The sequence below is a fragment of the Elephas maximus genome, chromosome 1 (assembly GCF_024166365.1).
Source record: "Elephas maximus indicus isolate mEleMax1 chromosome 1, mEleMax1 primary haplotype, whole genome shotgun sequence".
Lineage (NCBI taxonomy): Eukaryota > Metazoa > Chordata > Mammalia > Proboscidea > Elephantidae > Elephas > Elephas maximus.
In genome coordinates this window covers 209,305,280-209,323,579 of record NC_064819.1, presented here as the reverse complement: position 1 = coordinate 209,323,579, position 18,300 = coordinate 209,305,280, and the positions used below count along the sequence as shown (strand labels likewise).

The following is an 18,300-nucleotide window of genomic DNA, read 5'->3' as shown; positions in this document are numbered from 1 at the left end:
GGCAACATATTTACAGGTTTCAGAAATTATGATGTGACATCTTTAGGGGGCCATTATCCTGCCAAACACAGTGCCTAAGGCTAATGAAAACCATAATATGGTCCCGTACAGATATCTGCATTTAGTTTCCAAAAAAAAAAAAAAAAAAAACCAAACTCATTGATGTCAAGTCAATTCCTATTCATAGTGACCCTATAGGACAGAGTAGGACTCTCCCTTAGGGTTTCCAAGGCTGTAAATTTTTATGGAAGCAGACTACTACATCTTTCTCCCTTGGAGCAGTTGGTGGGTTTGAACCGCTGACCACTTATTTAGTAGTTGAGCACTTAACCACTGCACCACTAGGGTTCCTTTTAGGTTAGGAAGGGGGAAACACCATGAGAGCAATATACCACAAGGAAGGTTAGAAAGTGATGACATTCTTAGGAATCTAGGGAAGGGACCTAAAGGAAAAACACAGAGGTGCTCAACAGGTTTACTGTGCTCCATAATTGCCGAGACCTGTTTTTCATTGGCTATCCTCTCTATGACTCTAAGCCAACAGGACACAGAAGAATACTAGAGTAGACGTGGAGTATAAGCCATCATGCATTTAACATGTATTAAGCCTCTAATGTATGACAGGTACTATGTTAGACACTGTATTGTTGTTATCGTTAGGTGCCGTCCAGTCAGTTCCTACTCATAGCAACCCTGTGTATAACAGAACAAAACACTGCCCAGTCCTGCACGACCCTCACAATCGTTGCTATGTTTGAGCCCATTGTTACAGCCACTGTGTCAATCCATCTCATTGAGGGTCTTCCCCTTTTCCACTGACATTCTACTTTACGAAACATGATGTCCTTCTCCAGGGACTATATTACAAAGATAAAAAGACATGGCTATTGCCTTCAAGGAGTTCATATTTCAGAAGAAATATAAATATATGCACAGTTATCAGCTGAACACTCACCACCAAGAGCCAAACCAAGCAGCCTCAATAATCCCAGAGATTGTTCTGAATTCAACAGGCATCTAGCCTCATCCCTGCTAAGTGCATTCTGGAAGAATCTGCTGCACTTCACAGCTAACATTACGTAATAAACAATGCATAAAGAATTAATTTGTCCATCATTCTCAAAGATGATGTTCTGACCTTTATTCTTTCTCCATCACCTGGAAGGAAACTCACAATGCACATCCCAGTGTATGACTTCACTCCTGTATTCTCCAATTTAGCCCAGCTCAGAGGATATGGTGACCAGAGTCATGCTCATTCCCATGGCAAGAAGCAGTGAGGGTCCTACATCCTGTTAGGGAGTGGCAAGAGCATTGCAGAAGATATACCCTCTTCCTTGGCACTCTCTATGTCTTTTGTCCCATTCCACTTATTCCTTTGTTAAGGTTAGGAGTCAGCTCTTAGCAGAAACCTACGGTACTATACCATCCCATAGAGGGGTATGAAGAATCCTCCCCTCCCCACATATGAATACACACTGACCCAACCAGCTCATTCACTTTAGAATAAACTTCTAAAGCCAATACTAACAGCCTTAGGTAAATGGAAGAAGACTGTCAAGCTACCTCCATTCGGTTCACTGGACGTTTTCTACAGGTGGAACTTCTTTGCCCAAATCTGGTTCTCTGAGGTCATAGCAGTATGAGGTGCTCATTAAGAATCTACTCGGCACATTTTCAAGATTGAAATAAAAATTACAAGAAGAATGTAGAAAACATATCCCTGGCATGGTAACAGATACAACAGTGATGTTTACAAAATTAAGCTTTTGTTGTTTTTGTTAGATGCCATCAAGTCAGTTCTGACTCACAGTGACCCTATGTACAACAGAACAAAGCACTGCCCAGTCCTGCACCACACTCATAATCATTGCTATGATTGAGCCCATTGTTGCAGCCACAGTGTCAGTCCATCTTGTTGAGGGTCTTCCTCTCTTTCGATGACCCTGTACTTTACCAAGCATGATGTCCTTCTCTAGGGACTGGTCACTCCTGATAACATAAGACAAGATCACTCCTGATACATAAGACAAAGTCTCACCATCCTTGCTTCTAAGGAGTATTCCGGCTGTACTTTTCCTAAGACGGATTGGTTCATTTTTCTGGCAGCCTACGGTATATTCAATATTCTTCACCGACACCATAATTCAAACGCCTTAATTCTTCTTTGGTCTTCCTTATTCATTGTCCAGCTTTTGCATGCAATATGAGAAGACTGAAAACACCGTGACTTAAGTCAGGCGTACCTTAGTCCTCAAAGTAACATCTTGGCTTTTTAACACTTTAAAGAGGTTTTTTTTTGCAGCAGATTTCCCCAATGCAATACATCATTTGATTTCTTGACTCCTGCTTCCATGGGAGTTGATTGTGGATCCAAGTAAAAGAAAGTCCTTGACAACTTCAATCTTTTCTCCATTTATCATGATGTTGCTTACTGGTCCAGTTGTGAGGATTTTTGTTTTCTTTATGTTGAGGTATAATCCATATTGAAGGCTGTGATCTTTGATTTTCATCAGTAAGTGCTTCAAGAGTTGAGCAATTGTCCAGCAAATTTTCTCCTGCCAAGGGGGACCATAGAACCAACAGGACCCACAGTTTCCTAACAATAAGGGATTTTTCTCTCTGTAATATTATGTAATTGCTTCACAACTCCTCATTTTTTCTTTATAAACCAAGACACAGCCCCAGAGATACCAAATCTCCAGATATGTCACTTTTTATCAGATATATTTAGCCCAAATAGATACAAATAAAACAACAGTTGGGATAACTTTTGTTATTGTAGGTTTTAATTTCACTTGCCCCATAATCCATTCCTCTGCAGTATCATCTATAAAATGGATATAGCAATCATAAACCAAGTCGTGAAATTGTTTATAAGGAATAACCACTGAAAGGATTGGATAGCACTTAACACATATAAAATTCTGAATAGGCCAAGTAATAAAAGTAACATTTTCCAGTGATCCTCATGAAAGCTGCTTTCTTCTCAATAAGTATACACTTTTCCACAGGAATGCCTAATCCACAGTATTGCACAGATAGACAGGAAATATAAACCCAACAGAAAAGCACAGAGGCATAACTGAATTTGAATTTGAAAATTGGAATTGTATCACAATCACAATATATCTGACAGTCTTCATGGTTTGTTTTTTTTTTTTGTCAATGCATATTGTGTTTCTTACCATCGTGAAGAAAAAAAAAAAAAATCATGGAAAGTGATTTTAAAGACAGGCCTAGCAAATGTTTCTTGAGTCTTTTCGTGACAGATTACATTTTTAAAACACTTCTTTAAGGGAAATCTCTTTGAAGTGTTTTTACTGCCATTTGAGAGTTTGATTATTGGCATTGTTTTGAAATGTCTCCCTTCTCTGATGCCTGGTACTAGAAAGCATTTTTGTGGGAGACCAGTTAATAAATAAGAGAAAACTAACAATAACAAAATGAAATACATGTGGAATTTCTGACAAAGAGAATCGAAGTGGGGAGGGTAGTTAAAATAAAGAGAAAAGTTAACAATTGAAAATTTGGCAGTTTTATTTTTAATGGAAAAAAATATTCCTCCACCATTGATGTGTATGTAGCCATGGTAATTTGCACAAAGACTGACTATAAAAAAGAGAGAGAGCAAAGTCAGGGAGGTTGGGGTGTTAAATAGGATTTCTGCAGAGAAATTACATAATAACACTTTGGAGAGAAGACTTAGGTGAAACTGGAATAATGACATCCTGAATATTGTTTGGCCACAAACAGTAGAAATTTCTCCCTTTGTAATGCCTTCTACCTCATCTCTGCAAAACAGTGTAGGGAACAGAACAAACTCTCTGAACAACAGAGCAAGGCATCCAACCAGCAACAGTAAAGAATAGAAAAGAAACTATGATGTAGGGTGTTATATTATTCCAAAATATTCTTTGACATTCCCTAGATTTTTTTTTTTTTTTTTTTAACATTTTGCTACTGTACTTGCCCAACCATGCTGGGGTGTTGTGCTATTTTAGACATGAGTTAACAGGTCCCTCACACATTTCCACATTCCAGTGAGACCTATTATATCCTCTTCCTCCCAGCCCCACCCCCCAACGCGTGCGTGCACATACACACACACTCACACACTCACAAACACACACCCCGCTCTCTCTTTCTCCACCCACACTGTGCCCCCCCCTTCATTTTTCCTTGTTGTTTAACACCAATTAATGTTTCCAAGGCATCCTAACCCACAAGACTGAGAAAGTTTTCCTATCACATGACATGGCTAATTCTGCAAAATAAAACAGCTGTAGCTAGAGAGCTAAAACAGTGAATGGCAAGAAGAAGGCCGGAATAGACCTGGAGGGATCCTCTAGCCCTTTGCAAAGTACAACCCATGGACCCACCTGCATCAGCTGGGATCTTGCCAGAAATGCAGAATTTCAGGGACTCCTCTGCATCAGACCTACTGAACTAGAATCTGCATTTTAACAATATCCTTAGATAATTCACATGCAGATTAAAGACAGCCCCAGTCTCTACTGCTAGGAGACTAAAGAAAGTTGTCAATAGTTTAAATAGTTACCTTAAAGAGAGGAAAATCATAACTTCCTGGGCAAGTGTTTCAAGAACCATTAGCTCCAGTGATAGAGACGCAGTTGCACTCCTCACCCTTTCACTCACTATGTCTTACCTTCCAGTCCATTCCGGCTCATAGTGACCATAGCGAACCCATGTGCATCGGAGTAGAACTGTGCTCCATAGGATTTTCAATGGCTTATTTTTTGGAACTAGATCACCAGGACTTTCTTCCAAGGCTCTTCTGGGTAGCCTTGTATATCCAACTTTTTGTTAGCAGCCAAGAAGCATTACCCATTTGTACCACCTAAGAGTTCCTTCCATTTGTACACATCTCATAACAGAACCAAAAAACAGAACCCATTGCCGCTGAATGGATTCCAACTTATAATGACCCTATAGAACAGAGTAGAACTGCCTCATAGGGTTTCCAAGGAGTGGCTGGTGGATTTGAACTGCTGACCTTTTGGTTAGTAGCCCAACACTTAACCATTGCACCACCAGGGTTCCACCCCTCTCAGAATTTACTAAAATTTTCTTTACTCTACATCCAGAGTTCTCTTTCTCCCAACAACTTCATGGCAATAAAACAGGACTATAGTCCAAAATGTGAGCTTTGGAACAGAAACTTAGGTCCCAATACCATCTACCCGCTCAGACGCTTAATATTCTATGGGTGCTTCATCCTTCACCACCAGTGAAAACCTGCTCATAGAGAGGAAGGAGGATATGAGTAGTATTACCTCCCTCAGTTACATTTTCATTCTATGTAAAGAAATTACTGAGTCTATAGTACATAGTTGTTTTTGTTGTCTTGTGCTGTCGTGTCAATTCCAATTCATGGCAACCGCATGTGTTAGAGAGTAGGACTGCCCTGTAGGGTTTTCTTACTATAATCTTTAAAGAAGCAGATCGCCAGGTCTTTTCTTTGGCAGTACCACTGGGTGAGTTCGAACCCCAGTATTTTGGTTACCAGCCAAGCACAAACCATTTGTGCCATCTTATAGTATACAGCAGAAAAGGTGAAAAATTGTTTGTTTTCCTTTTCTTGCTAAGAAGTTAAATTGGTGGACCTTCAAGAACTCCTATATTACATTTCATAGGCACCAACCCCCTTCATAAGACTTGCCCCATCCTCACCACAGAGGGGAAGGGTTTTTTTTTTTTGGCTTCATTTGATATACCTCTTAGGACTTAGAAGGGATGGAAAACAACATATGAAGGAGCAGGGGAGAGTTATGCAAAGTCACCTTTGAAAAAGGAGAATTGGTCTATGCAAAAATGAGTCAACCTAAAAGGGTGTTCACTGCCATGGAAGCACAGTAAAAGAAGAGTCTCAGAGGCGAATAGCACAGGGCCATCCAAGCACTCCCTGGTGACGGCACTCTACATCATCAGATTTTGAGCTTAACATTTCCAGTCCCATTGAAAATCAATCCTAGTGGTGGAGATGGGTGCAGAACTTGTGATCACAAATTTTAACTATTTCTCATCCCATTGGCAAAACCATTCCTAATATGCTTTGAACGTTTGTGGGTAACTTAAACTGATACCGCCAAACATCCAATTTATCTAATTCCTACTTTTCAGATTCTTCCCTTACAAAACAAACTTTGAATTTTGCTTTGACTTCCCTTAAAGCTTAATTACAGCAAAGAAAGGGCTAATCATGTGGGTTCCACTATTCTGGCCACAATTTCTCATGGTAAATGAACTGGTTAGCTTTATAAATTGTACATCAATCTTAAAAAGCTGGGTTAATGTGAGTCTCCTCTTGAGAGAAGGAGACTCATTCAAGATGCTGACAAATCTGATTTATGAGCCTACGAGCCTAAAGGTTAAAGACAGACCATAACACAGTTAATAAAGACCCAAGTGGCTGCTCAATAAAACTTGTCCAGAGACAGCCCTGACCCTTAGCCTGGTGACCACACTAATATTAACATGGGATTGTAATTATCTCTAAGGTTTGTTGTCAATGAAATTTTGGGGGCTCTTTAGAAATATTTGCTACTTCGTACAGTACTAGGATGTCATGGAAAGGACAGATCAAAAGACAATCATAAAGTGGACTAGAGAAATTCCTCTGTCAACAAATATTTTTGATGTTTCTCCCATGTGCCTGGCACTGTGAGTAATGCTGAGAATTCTTTGAATGGAAAAATAGACAAGCAAGCATTTACAATGAAACGTAGGAGTTCTGTAATAGAAAAATGCAAGAAAAGTAGTATGCATAGAAGAAGAGGTATCTCAAGTCTTCCTGACAGACTCAGGACTGTTTTCCAAGTGAAAGGTATATTTGAGCTAAGATTTGAAGGGTAAAAGAATTTGGTCAAGTATGTAATCTGAAGACAGAATGTGGCTGATTCTGCAGAATACAATGGTTAAAGCCAGAGAACAGTCAAAACAGAATGAACGGCAAGGAAAAGGGACAACTTTGATTCTGCTGGTAATTAAGAGATAGGGTAAGAATAAATCCTATAGCCCTTGCCACTTAAAGTGTGGTCCATGGGCCAGCAGTATCAGCTGGAATCTTAGTAGAAATGCAGAATCAGAATCATACCTACTGAATCAGAATTTTGGCATGTTAGGAGAGCTACATGTATTTTGGCATTTTAGAATGTTTGGAGAACTACATGTATTTCCATATGGTTTGATGGCAAAGTTCAAGGTACGAAATAGCAAGAGATGAGCCTAACAAGTAGAGTAGAGCTAGACTGTAAAAGGTCATAGTTGCCAACAAAAGTTTGAAGAATTTAAGATGGGAAAGATATTAGATTTGCATATTCAAATAACAAGGTAGAGAATGATTGGATCTAATACAAGTTCACCAACTCTGGCAAAAAAAAAAAAATAAATAATAAAAAGTCTAAATGAAAGTGGGGGAAGTAGCAGTAAGAGAATAAATTGAGAGGATTTTAAGAGGTTGACAACACAAGAACTGGTAGTTGATTAGCCCAAGAAGTAGGGGAGAGGAAGAAGAAAATTCTCAGTTTTCTAACTTGGATACCTAATTGGTTGACGGTACCATTCAGCAAAAAAAAAAAAAAAAAAGTGTGAGAAAGTAGGTTTAGGGGTCAGGACTATCTGTTCCAGACATGTTGTCTATTAGGAGCTTTGTGCACTTGTATGTAGAAATATCTACTGGGAGCTATAGAGTTGAACCCAAGCTAAAGAGAGATACAGATCTGGAGTCATCAACACAGGGATTAATTGGTGTCATGGACAGAGATATTATTTTCCAGGAAGGTGGTGTAGAGTGAGAAGAGAATGTCCTTATTCAAGAAATCCTTCTTCTCTTTATTTTTCCACAAAGTCCTCTCCTCCTTCCCTCACTGGCCCTGACAAAAGTTCCAGAACATTTTGCCACCATTAATGAACAGCAAGTTGAAGGTTCTGGAATTTTGTGACATCTAATTATCTCTAAAATCTACTAGACCAAACCTATTTCTGTATGGTTCTGCCTTCGACCAGATGATTGCATATGAATCTAATTTTAAAATACATAGTAATAATTCCTGAACTCGTACATGTTTCCCATCCTAAGAAATACATGTGCCTTTTACAAAGTTATTTACCTAGTATCTACATTGAGAGCAATACACCAAAATATATGTAGTTCCCTGGAATTTTCCAGTACTACGGCCCACTAACATCAGGCATTTTAGTGAAATAGATAAGCTTTGTGTTGACCCAGCTACCACATTACTAAGTGGAAAGCCACCAGTTTCTCCCAGACAAAAACCTTGCTAAAACCAGGGAAGGAGTGATATGATGTCTGAAATTGTCTTTAAAATAATCCAGTGGAGTTCAGGGAGAGAGGAAAGGGAATTGGATGGGATTATATATGAAAACAAGACTAATAATGAGTTGATCATTGTTGAAGCTGGGTGAACCGTATTTGAGGGGTTATATTTGGAATTTTCCATAATAAAAGGTTTTTTCTTAAAAAAGAATAGGAATGGTGATCAAAGATCCAATCTAACTTCTTGGTGCTGCCATGGACCTGACAGATTTCAAAGTACATTGCAGGAGTCAAGGTAAATAACAGTTTTATCTATGGATTTGCCAATAGTCTCAAACCATTATTCTTTGCTTAAGGCATATTTTTGTCATTCCAATTAATCCAACATCATTCAACACATTCATTAGCATTATATATATTACATCTTCCAAATCATAATTAATAGAAATAAGACAAGTCTTTTATGGTGGCATAAATCACTGGGAAAATCTTCTCAATTATATAGCTGATGAAAAGCAATAAATGATAATAATTCTGCAAATTCACCTCAAGATGATCCTTACCAGATCCATAAGGTGCATTCATTGGAATTCCTACATAGCGCATTGAGATGTCTCACTACTTCAAATCCCAGCGTTAAAAACAAAAAATATAATGACAGTTATGACTAATTTGGCTTTTAATTTACTGTGGGGGGAAGACCTTCCTTGAGAAGTGTTTACAGATATAGCCTCAAAAGTCTCTCTGTTTGTCATTTAGAAACAAATCAGAGAAGGTTATTTTTCTAAAGGCTTAATTTTTGCACTAACGGAAATATTTCTAACATAGAGTGAGCAGACGTATGGACTTCATTTTGATGCCATAATATGTAGTTAAAATGTTATTATTAGGTGTCGTTGAGTCAACACCTAATAACAACCCCATGCACAACAGAATAAAACACTGCCCAGTCCTGCGCCATCCTTACAATCATTGTTATGCTTGAACTCATTGTTGCAGCCACTGTGTCAATCCACCTCATTGAGGGTCTTCCTCTTTTCTGCTGACCCTGTCCTCTGCCAAGCATGATGTCCTTCTCCAGGGAGATACAGTCTCACCATCCACACTTCTAAGGAGCATTCTGGTTGTACTTCTTCCGAGACAGATTTGTTTGTTCTTTTGGCACTCCATGGTATATTCAATATTCTTCGCCAACACCACAATTCAAAGTAGCCAACTCTTCTTTGGTCTTCCTTATTCGTTGTCCAGCTTTCACATGCATATGATGTGATTGAAAATACCATGGCTTGGGTCAGGCGCACCTTAGGCTTCAAGGTGACATCTTTGCTCTTCAACACTTTAAAGAGGTCCTTCACAGCAGATTTGCCCAATGCAATGCATTGTTTGATTTCTTTACTGCTTCTTCCATGGCTGTTGATTGTTGATCCAAGTAAAATGAAATCCTTGACAACTTCAATATTGTCTCCATTTATCATGATGTTGCTCATTGGTCCAGTTGTGAGGATTTTTGTTTTCTTTATGTTGAGATGCAATCCATACTGAAGGCTGTGGCCTTTGATCTTCATTAGTAAGTGCTTCAAGTCCTTTTCACTTTCAGCAAGCAAGGTTCACAATGTTTTCACTGGCTAATGCTTTTTAGAAGTAGACTGCCAGGTCCTTCTTAGTCTGTCTTAGTCTGGAAGCTCAGCTGAAACCTGTCCTCCGTGGGTGACCCTGCTGGTATCTGAATACCAATGGCAAAACTTTCAGCATCACAGCAACACACAAGCCCCCACAGTATGACAAACTGACAGACATGTGGTGGTGTTGTTAAAATAAAATAATGAATTAATGAGGCGATTGTCAATATTATCTATTGCTGTGAAAATATTCCTGAGTCTAAAAAGGTTGAGAAATGATCAATGTTCTTTGCTCCACACTGATACTCTCACTCAAATATACCTGAATAAAGGTTGTATAAAAATTATTACACCCACTCCTCACTTATAGCCATTGTTATGTTCCAAAGACCAGGTCATCATGCAAAAATTGGCATTATGCAAAAATGGAGGATGACCACATCAGATCACAAAATGGAGGATGGCTACATCATTACGTAACTGCCAAATTACATCATTACATAACTGCCAAACCACTGAGAATCATGGCTTAACTAAGCTGACACATAATCTTAATCATCACAGCCAGTGTTACTCTCACCTCACACCTTGGCATTCGTTACTGCCAGACGTACATTGTTTATGCGCAAAATAGTCCAAGAGTAGATTTTTTTACCATTGTTGTAAATGCAAAATGGCAGATAAGGAGATAGTCTGTAAGTGAGTAGGAGTACAGCTAAATATACCTGAAAATTTTTTCTATAAAACTTGATTATTACATGGATAAAATATTTTATTTTCTCCTTTATGTCTTTTGTGCAGATCATTTGCCTATTTGCTCTTAGAACTATTCCTCATTTTTCCCCTGATCCTCACTATATTGCATGGGGCCAACTCTATAAACTACATTTCCCAGGAATCCCTTTCAAGCTTACTGTTGTTAGTTGTGACCAATGGAAGCACTGCTGGGAAATTTGGGAATGGAGGAATGGGAAAGACCAGAGTATTTATCCCCTCTCTCTACTTTAATAACTGTGTCTCCTCCATAGACCAGTTTCTATCAGAAAGTCTTTCCCTTTATAGTTCTAGGCCCTGCAGGCCAACTCCTCCCTTTGTGGTCCCAGGCATCAGGGCTCTGGGAACACAACCTCCTCCCTTGGTTCCTCCAGCCCCGAAGGTGAGAAAGCCTTCTCCTACTGCTAATCTCTGGGTTGTTCTCTTTTCCCTGTCTAGCTTTTCAGCTCTTCCAACCCCTTTGTAACTATTTCCCCATGATAAGTGTGTTTGTTGAATTATATCTCGTAAAGGCTCTGTTTTCTTAACTGGACACTAATATAGTCTTTATCTTTAATTTTGCAATTTGATAGTCTTAAAAGGGGGACATTGGTGGTTCAGTGTAGAAGTTTCACTTTCCTTGCAGGAGACCCAGGTTTGGTTCCTGGCCAATGTACCTCATGCACAGCCACCGCCCCTCTGTCAGTGGTGGTTTGCATGTTGCTATGATACTCAACAGGTTTCAGCAGAGCTTCCAGACTAAGACCAACTAGGAGGAAAAGCTCTGGTAATCTGCTCCTAAAACATCAGCCAGTGAAAACCCTGCGTATCACAGCCAGCGAGGGGCACGGCGCAGGACAGAGCAGAGTTTCATTCCATAGTGCATGAGTCAGGGCTGGCTTGATACCAGCTAACAACGACAACATAAACTTTAAAAAAAAAAAAAATTACGTGTGTTGGCATAATTTATACTCTTACAAAATGATTCAACCTATTGTTTATGATCAATTGTTTCTTAAATATTAGCAAGTATTCTTAACAGCAATTCTACTATATTGATAAGTACTAAAGAAAGAATTGTTTCCAGACATTTGGAAGGAATTTTTATTTTAAAAGTTGGTATCAATGTTGTTTTGTTTTTCCGAGTCAGTCAATATATATTAATTTCCTACCACATGTGAAACAGTAAAAATATATTTTAAAAATGAGCACTGCTGCAAAGGAACTTACAATTTTGCTATACAAAGTGAAACATGTTCATTTAAATTCTCATAATTTCATAAATTCTAATAATCTAAATTCTAACAGTTTCTCTTTCTATTCTAACCAAAAGATTTTTTTCCCTCTATTCTCTGTCTGCCAGCTACATAAATCATTGGCACGAGTCACACAGGCACTCAATGTGGAAAGAAATAAATATTTTTATACTTAAAATGCTATGCAAATTCTCTGAAAAGTTTCACTCCACCCTTTTTGGATTCTCAGGGTACCTAGCATGCCCAGAACCTCCTTCAGAAAGCTACTGACATATAAAACGCTAGGTATCGTACCAGCCTGGCTAAAAATTAGTGGGTTGGGGTCAGCTCCTGAGTCAAGGGTAACCTGTTCCAAACTGGCCATCAGTTCATGCAGAGGACCAGCCCCAAAGCTCTATCCTAAACCAGGTGCCTTAAACTGGCTCCCATCAGGTACTATCTCAGGGAATGTAAATCTGAGGCTCCCAAATATGTCAACAAACAGTAGAGCACAGTGGGAACAACTCTGCGGGAGGAGCCATGAAGGAACGGAAGCAGAACGTAATTAGTAGACATATGCGATGGAGAATAAAAGTGGAGAGAGAATGCCACTAGGAAGAAAAAGCAGGCAGAGGAGGCACAGCAGCCTCCTCTAAAGATGCCATCAGGCCACCAGTTTTCCTGCCAGCATCCACAGAACACTGCTATATCCCAAATGCCAGGAACTATCATGACTTGTGTGTGAGCTGAAACAGTCTTGGGTCCTCCTTACTTCCCCAGGATTTGTTGTTTTTGTTGTTAGGTGTCGTCGAGTTGGCTCTAATTCATGATAACCTTATGTATAACAGAACAAAACTTTGGCCAGTCTTGCACCATCTTCATGATTGTTGGGTTGTTATTCACAAAGTTTTCATTGGCTAATTTTTGGAAGTAGATCTCTAGGCCTTTCTTCCTGATCCGTCTTAGTCTGGAAGCTCTGCTGAAATCTGTCCACTGTGCTGACCCTGCTGGTATTTGAAACACTAGTGGCATGGCTTCTAGCATCATAGCAACATACAAGCCACCATAGTATGACAAACTGACAGATGGGTGGTGGGTTTACCTTTAACTTAAAACCCTGTTAACTAAGGTCACCTGATGGTTACCATGCAGAATTAAAATTGCATTTAAGGAATTTTACCAACATCATTTATGCAACAAGATGACTCTGCCCAGCTGGAGAAGTCACTTATCAATAACATATTCCAAAGACACACTGTATACAGAACACTTTGGAAAACATAAATGACATGTCCATAGGGACATTATGACCCAATGAAAGGGAAACCTATAAACACTAATGCTCTGGATCACGTCTTACAGGAAGTTTAGCACAAAGAATTGCATGGTTGCAATACAGTCACTATTAAGAACACAGACTCTGCACTGTGTGGTATGGGTTTCATTCCCAGCTCCCCACTTTAGAAGCTATATAACTCTAGGTAAATCACTTTCATCCTTTTATGCCTCAGCATTCTCATTTATAAAATGGGGATATTAACCATTCACCTGCCTCAGAGAACTGTGTGAGAAAAAAGTTAACACACGTAAAATGCTCATTATTACACCAATACTTAACATTCGTAGCTTATGATAGTGAAATGTATGAACTGTACAAGTACAAACATTGAGAATGGTAAAAACTAAAAAGTGTAACTTTTTTTTAAAAATATATCTTTACACTTGTGCTAGTATTTTAATATGTATTAAGACTTCCCCACAAGACTGGGAAGAAAAGGACCATGTTTAATTTGCAGGCTTTTGGCTCCTCAGCAAATGGACACAGTTTATAGCACATAGTAGGTGCTCAATAATATTTGTTAAATGAATAATCTAAGTTCATGTATATACTTTTCTGGCATTGTCAATATATTCAACTAATAGTACAGTCGTTGTTGTGTGCCATTGAGTCAATTCCAACTCATAGTGACCCTGTAGGACAGAGTAGAACTCCCCTATAGGGTTTCCTAGGCTGTAGTCTTCACAGGAGCAGGTCTTCAGTTTTTTTCTCCTGCGACAGCCAGTGGCTTCGAACCGCCAACCTTTCAGTTAGCAGCCAAGTGCTTAACCATGAGGCCGCCATAGTACAGTACTTTCCACTTTTTTCTTCTTTTTCACCTTTCCAATATAGGTTGTATCTATCTACCTCACTGCTTCATTTGTCTCCAGACATATAACTCTCCTAGCAGTAGTGCATGGGAACTCAAATTTGCCGTGACCATATTCCTGCTTGAGAAAACACTTCTCCTACTAGAAGCCTTTCCTATCTATTCTTTAGGTGCAACCATTTTATCGCATCTATTCTTCACTCTAGACTCTGCTAGAAACTGTAGGAAAAGTCTGGATCACTCAGCCTGTCCCTGGTCCCCTGTAAATGGCCTCTGAATCTGCCCTAATTGGTTTACCAGGATCTGTGTGCACATGTAGGCAGTACTGGAACTCCTCAATGTATCCTCAGATCTGTTTTGCTACATCCTTTGCCCTGACTCTAAAAGGAAGCCAACCAGCTCTCCTCTGGCCTGTGCCACAGATGTCTTCCACATCAATACCATCTGTGATCCCAATGGAAATGCTGGGATTTAAAATTTGTTGCATCTGTTTTGGACCTATCTTTGGAGCAGGAAAAATGAAATTTGGCTTCCAAACAAATTCAGCATTATGTAGACACCCAAAATAGCCTGCAATTAAAACACTACAGGTAGACACAACTGGGAGATGCAAAATGAGTGTGGGAGCAAAAGTTAGCTCTTTTTTTAATGAAGAACCATGATGATTTTGAAAAACATCAACTTCAAGAACTATCCCTAAACTAATCTAGTAGAAAATAAAACTATGAAAAACAGCATCTTACTGGTAGATATAAAACTTTGGAAGAGTGAGGAGATTATTTGAGAACCTGAAATACATTGTTTCAAAAGCACTGTATAGTAGAATTGGGCGGTGGCTATTGCTTTGTTATTAGTATGATTTTTTGTGTGTGGACAAAAAAGGGAGGAGCATAAATATGATTGCGGTTAAAGTGTATCTCAAAGAGTCAATGGATTTTATTTTCTAAAACAGCATAAAAATGATAACTTTATCACTCGAAATCAAAGAGGTTTAATTTACATAGTATATTGGTAATTTTTTAAGATTTTCAAATAGTTTGTTTTATATTGATTAAAGAAGATGATGAGAGATTTCAGATGGCAAGGAAAAACATTGAATTATCTTTAGATATATCAAAAACACATTTTTGAAATTTCTGAATGATCTTAACGTATTAATTATAGAGATAATTAAGGTTCAAGACCAGGAAGAAAACTTGAGAATCACATTTTACCTTGTTTAACACAGTCTTTTCACATTGGAGAACATTTTTCTGTTTTTCCAGCAGCCCCATGTGACTGCGGACAGGCTGGACCAGAGCCCCACCACCTCACCCTCAGTCCAGGCCCCTGTGAGGCTATCACCCTGCACCCCAAAGGCACAGACAGTTTCACCAATTAGCCAGAAAGCCCTGGGAAAACCATCTGATTGTAGACTATTCAAAGTACATCGTAACTTTGCTAACAGTGAATATTTATTCTTCCGCAGAGAGAATTTTTGCTTTCAATAAAAATAAAGAATTTTGGAAAACAATGATTCAAGAAATAATCAGTGCTCGCTTCAGGAGCTCATATATCAAAATTAAACGGTACAGAGGTGGTTAGCATAGCCCCTGCGGAAGGATGATACACAAATTCGCAAAGCGTTCCATACTTTTCTTCTTAGTTTAATCAAGTGTAGGAGACTTAATGGGCAACACCTGCCCAAAAGCAAAGATGAGAAGGCAGGGAGGGACAGGAAACCCGGAGGAATGGACACGGAACCGGCGTGTAAAGGGAAAAGGAAAGAATGCTGACACATTGCAGGGATTGCAACAAGGTCACAAAACAATTCCTGTATAAATTTTTGAATAATGAGAAACTAATTTGTGCTATAAACTTTAGCCTAAAACACAGTTAAAAAAAAAAAAAAAGAAAGAAAGAAAAAATCAGTTTTACTGGTTAGGTCAAGCCGTAAAAAATACTGAATAAAACATTTTTTTTTTTTTTAATAAAACATTCTTAGAGCCATTTCACATCGAAGAATCAAGTGTTTAATCTTGAGAAGTAAAAACAAAAACAAAAGTTAAATGCTATTCCAGAGAAGCATGTTTTGAGTCTTAGTCACCCTATTGGTGGCATCATAGATATCAAAAAAAAAAAAAAATTCAAAGAAGGATGCAAATTTCATTTAAAGAAGTTTGGCAGCATGATTTATACAATACTGTGGCCATTTGTGGGAGGAAACACAGCTCTTGGGTTAGGCGCCCTGGATTCCAATCCAAGCTCTGTTACTTACGTGTGTGCCTGAGGCAACCTGCTTAATCTCTGTCAGTGCTTCAGTTTCCTCATACGGCAAAAAAGAGTAATAGTAATATCGTCTATCCCAAAGGATCCAAAGGATTGTTGTATGGATTTAAAATATTGCATCTAAAGTTCTTAGAACTTTGTGGTACATAGTAAGTGTCAATAAATATTACGGAGTTGTTATTGTTATTAGCAATGCTAGGTTAGTAGGTCAATAACAATAACAAATATTCACACAATGTGGATACTTTAAAAGAAACTGAGATGTTGCAAAGGAAAAATATGAAGATTATGATGCAATGGAAGAGGGAGGAAAAATACAAACATTAATGATAAAAACAAAAATGTAAATGTCATGATAAAGTCTAACTAGGTTAAGTGGAATAATATCAACAGAAGCTATTATTATAATTACCCTACTAGTAGCCATTAATGATCAATAAATTAATAGATTTTACTCCAACACAAGTTTTTAAAAAAGATGGCTATCAAATTCTTAAGAAACTTTCAGTTCAGAGAACATTTTTAAAATAACTATTGATTACTTAACATGAAAAGGCACATCTATCTCAAAACAGCAGCTAACATAATATTTATCTCTAAAACACTGGAGACATTCCTTTTAAAATAGGGATGCTGGGATTCTTCAAATTCTAGTCAACTTAATAAGACACGAAATAGAAATAAGAGGTATAGCAAATTATCATTTACAAATGATACTGTGGTCTAATAAAAATTCCCAGAGAAAAAACTAAAGAACTAATAATAAAGTTTACCAATATGGTTGAAAATAAAGGCGATGCAAAAGAAAAAGACAAACCAACACAGTAACTCTCTTAATTCCAACAATCACAGACAGTTAGAATAAAAAGATTCTTTTCACAATTGCAACAATAACAACAATGTTAAGTGCCTAAAAATAATTACCCCCCACCCAAGAAAATTCTGAGAGGCAAAAGAAAACTCGAAGAACCACTATAAGCCATATTCTTAGAAGGAAGGATTGAATAAGATAAAAATATCTACTTTTAATGAATTGATTTATAATTTTCAATTTTATAATAAAACTTCAATGTTGACAAAGCGATTGTAACATCCTCTGGAAGGATGACTGAAGGATGTGGTCAGATTTCACTTGAATTTAAGAAAATAAGAAATAAAACTTGTCTTGAACATCCAAGTTTATGAAATGAGAGCCATGTACATGTATTACTTCAAAACGTTTACCTCTGGGGTGATGGGATGTTGGATGGATTTCATTTTCTGTTGTCCTTCATTATTTGCCAAAATTTTTACACGAACTACTTATTAATTTTATAATCAGAAGGCATACATTTTTAAGAGGAAAGGAAGAAAAAATTAAGAGATAAATAGCTTGGGCTTTGGAGACAAGGTTCAACTCCAACAAAAATGACTATTTTGCCATGGTCAGTACAGACCATATTAATATTGTAAAGCCACTTACAAGGCCTGTAAGCTTATATACTTATTATTAAATCCTTATGTTCAGACTAGACAACCACACGGGTATAATCTATTAATTTGTTAATTACTGATAAATAATCGTGTAACATCATAGGCCTAAATTTGGCATTCAAGAAGAAGAAAGAGGACTATGGATGAGAATAGCCTAGAAAGTTTCCAAAAATGAGGATGCCTTTTGAAGAGAAGAATAGAGTGTAGGATGCTGGGGCAGGAGGGTACTCTGGCAGGAGAAGAAATGAGATGTGAAGTGGCTGCTAATGAGGACTAATAGATTACGTAGATTCTGCCCTGGCCCTGGGTCAAGATTACGAAGGCTACTCATTTAATTTGGTTCAATTTTACAAGGATTAACAGGAAGTCTCCTGTGAACTCAGTACAGTCTCAGATGCTGTGTTAGCCACAAAAGTGGCATAAAACATGGCCCTTAATCTCCACGACCTTTCGATCTGGTTGTGGAGGCAAGATGACACATGAACAATTTGAAAACAAGACAAAAG

General features: G+C 38.2%; 1 long non-coding RNA gene and 1 other non-coding gene across 3 annotated transcripts in view; one reads left to right on the top strand and one right to left on the bottom strand.

Moving 5' to 3' along the window:
• LOC126086174 (uncharacterized) overlaps window positions 1-18,300 on the bottom strand; it is a 168,328-nt gene that overhangs the window by 46,815 nt on the left and 103,213 nt on the right. The window lies entirely within an intron of this gene.
• On the top strand, window positions 15,586-15,690 carry LOC126057717 (U6 spliceosomal RNA). Its single transcript, XR_007512797.1, has one exon. It is a non-coding gene; the product is annotated as a U6 spliceosomal RNA (small nuclear RNA).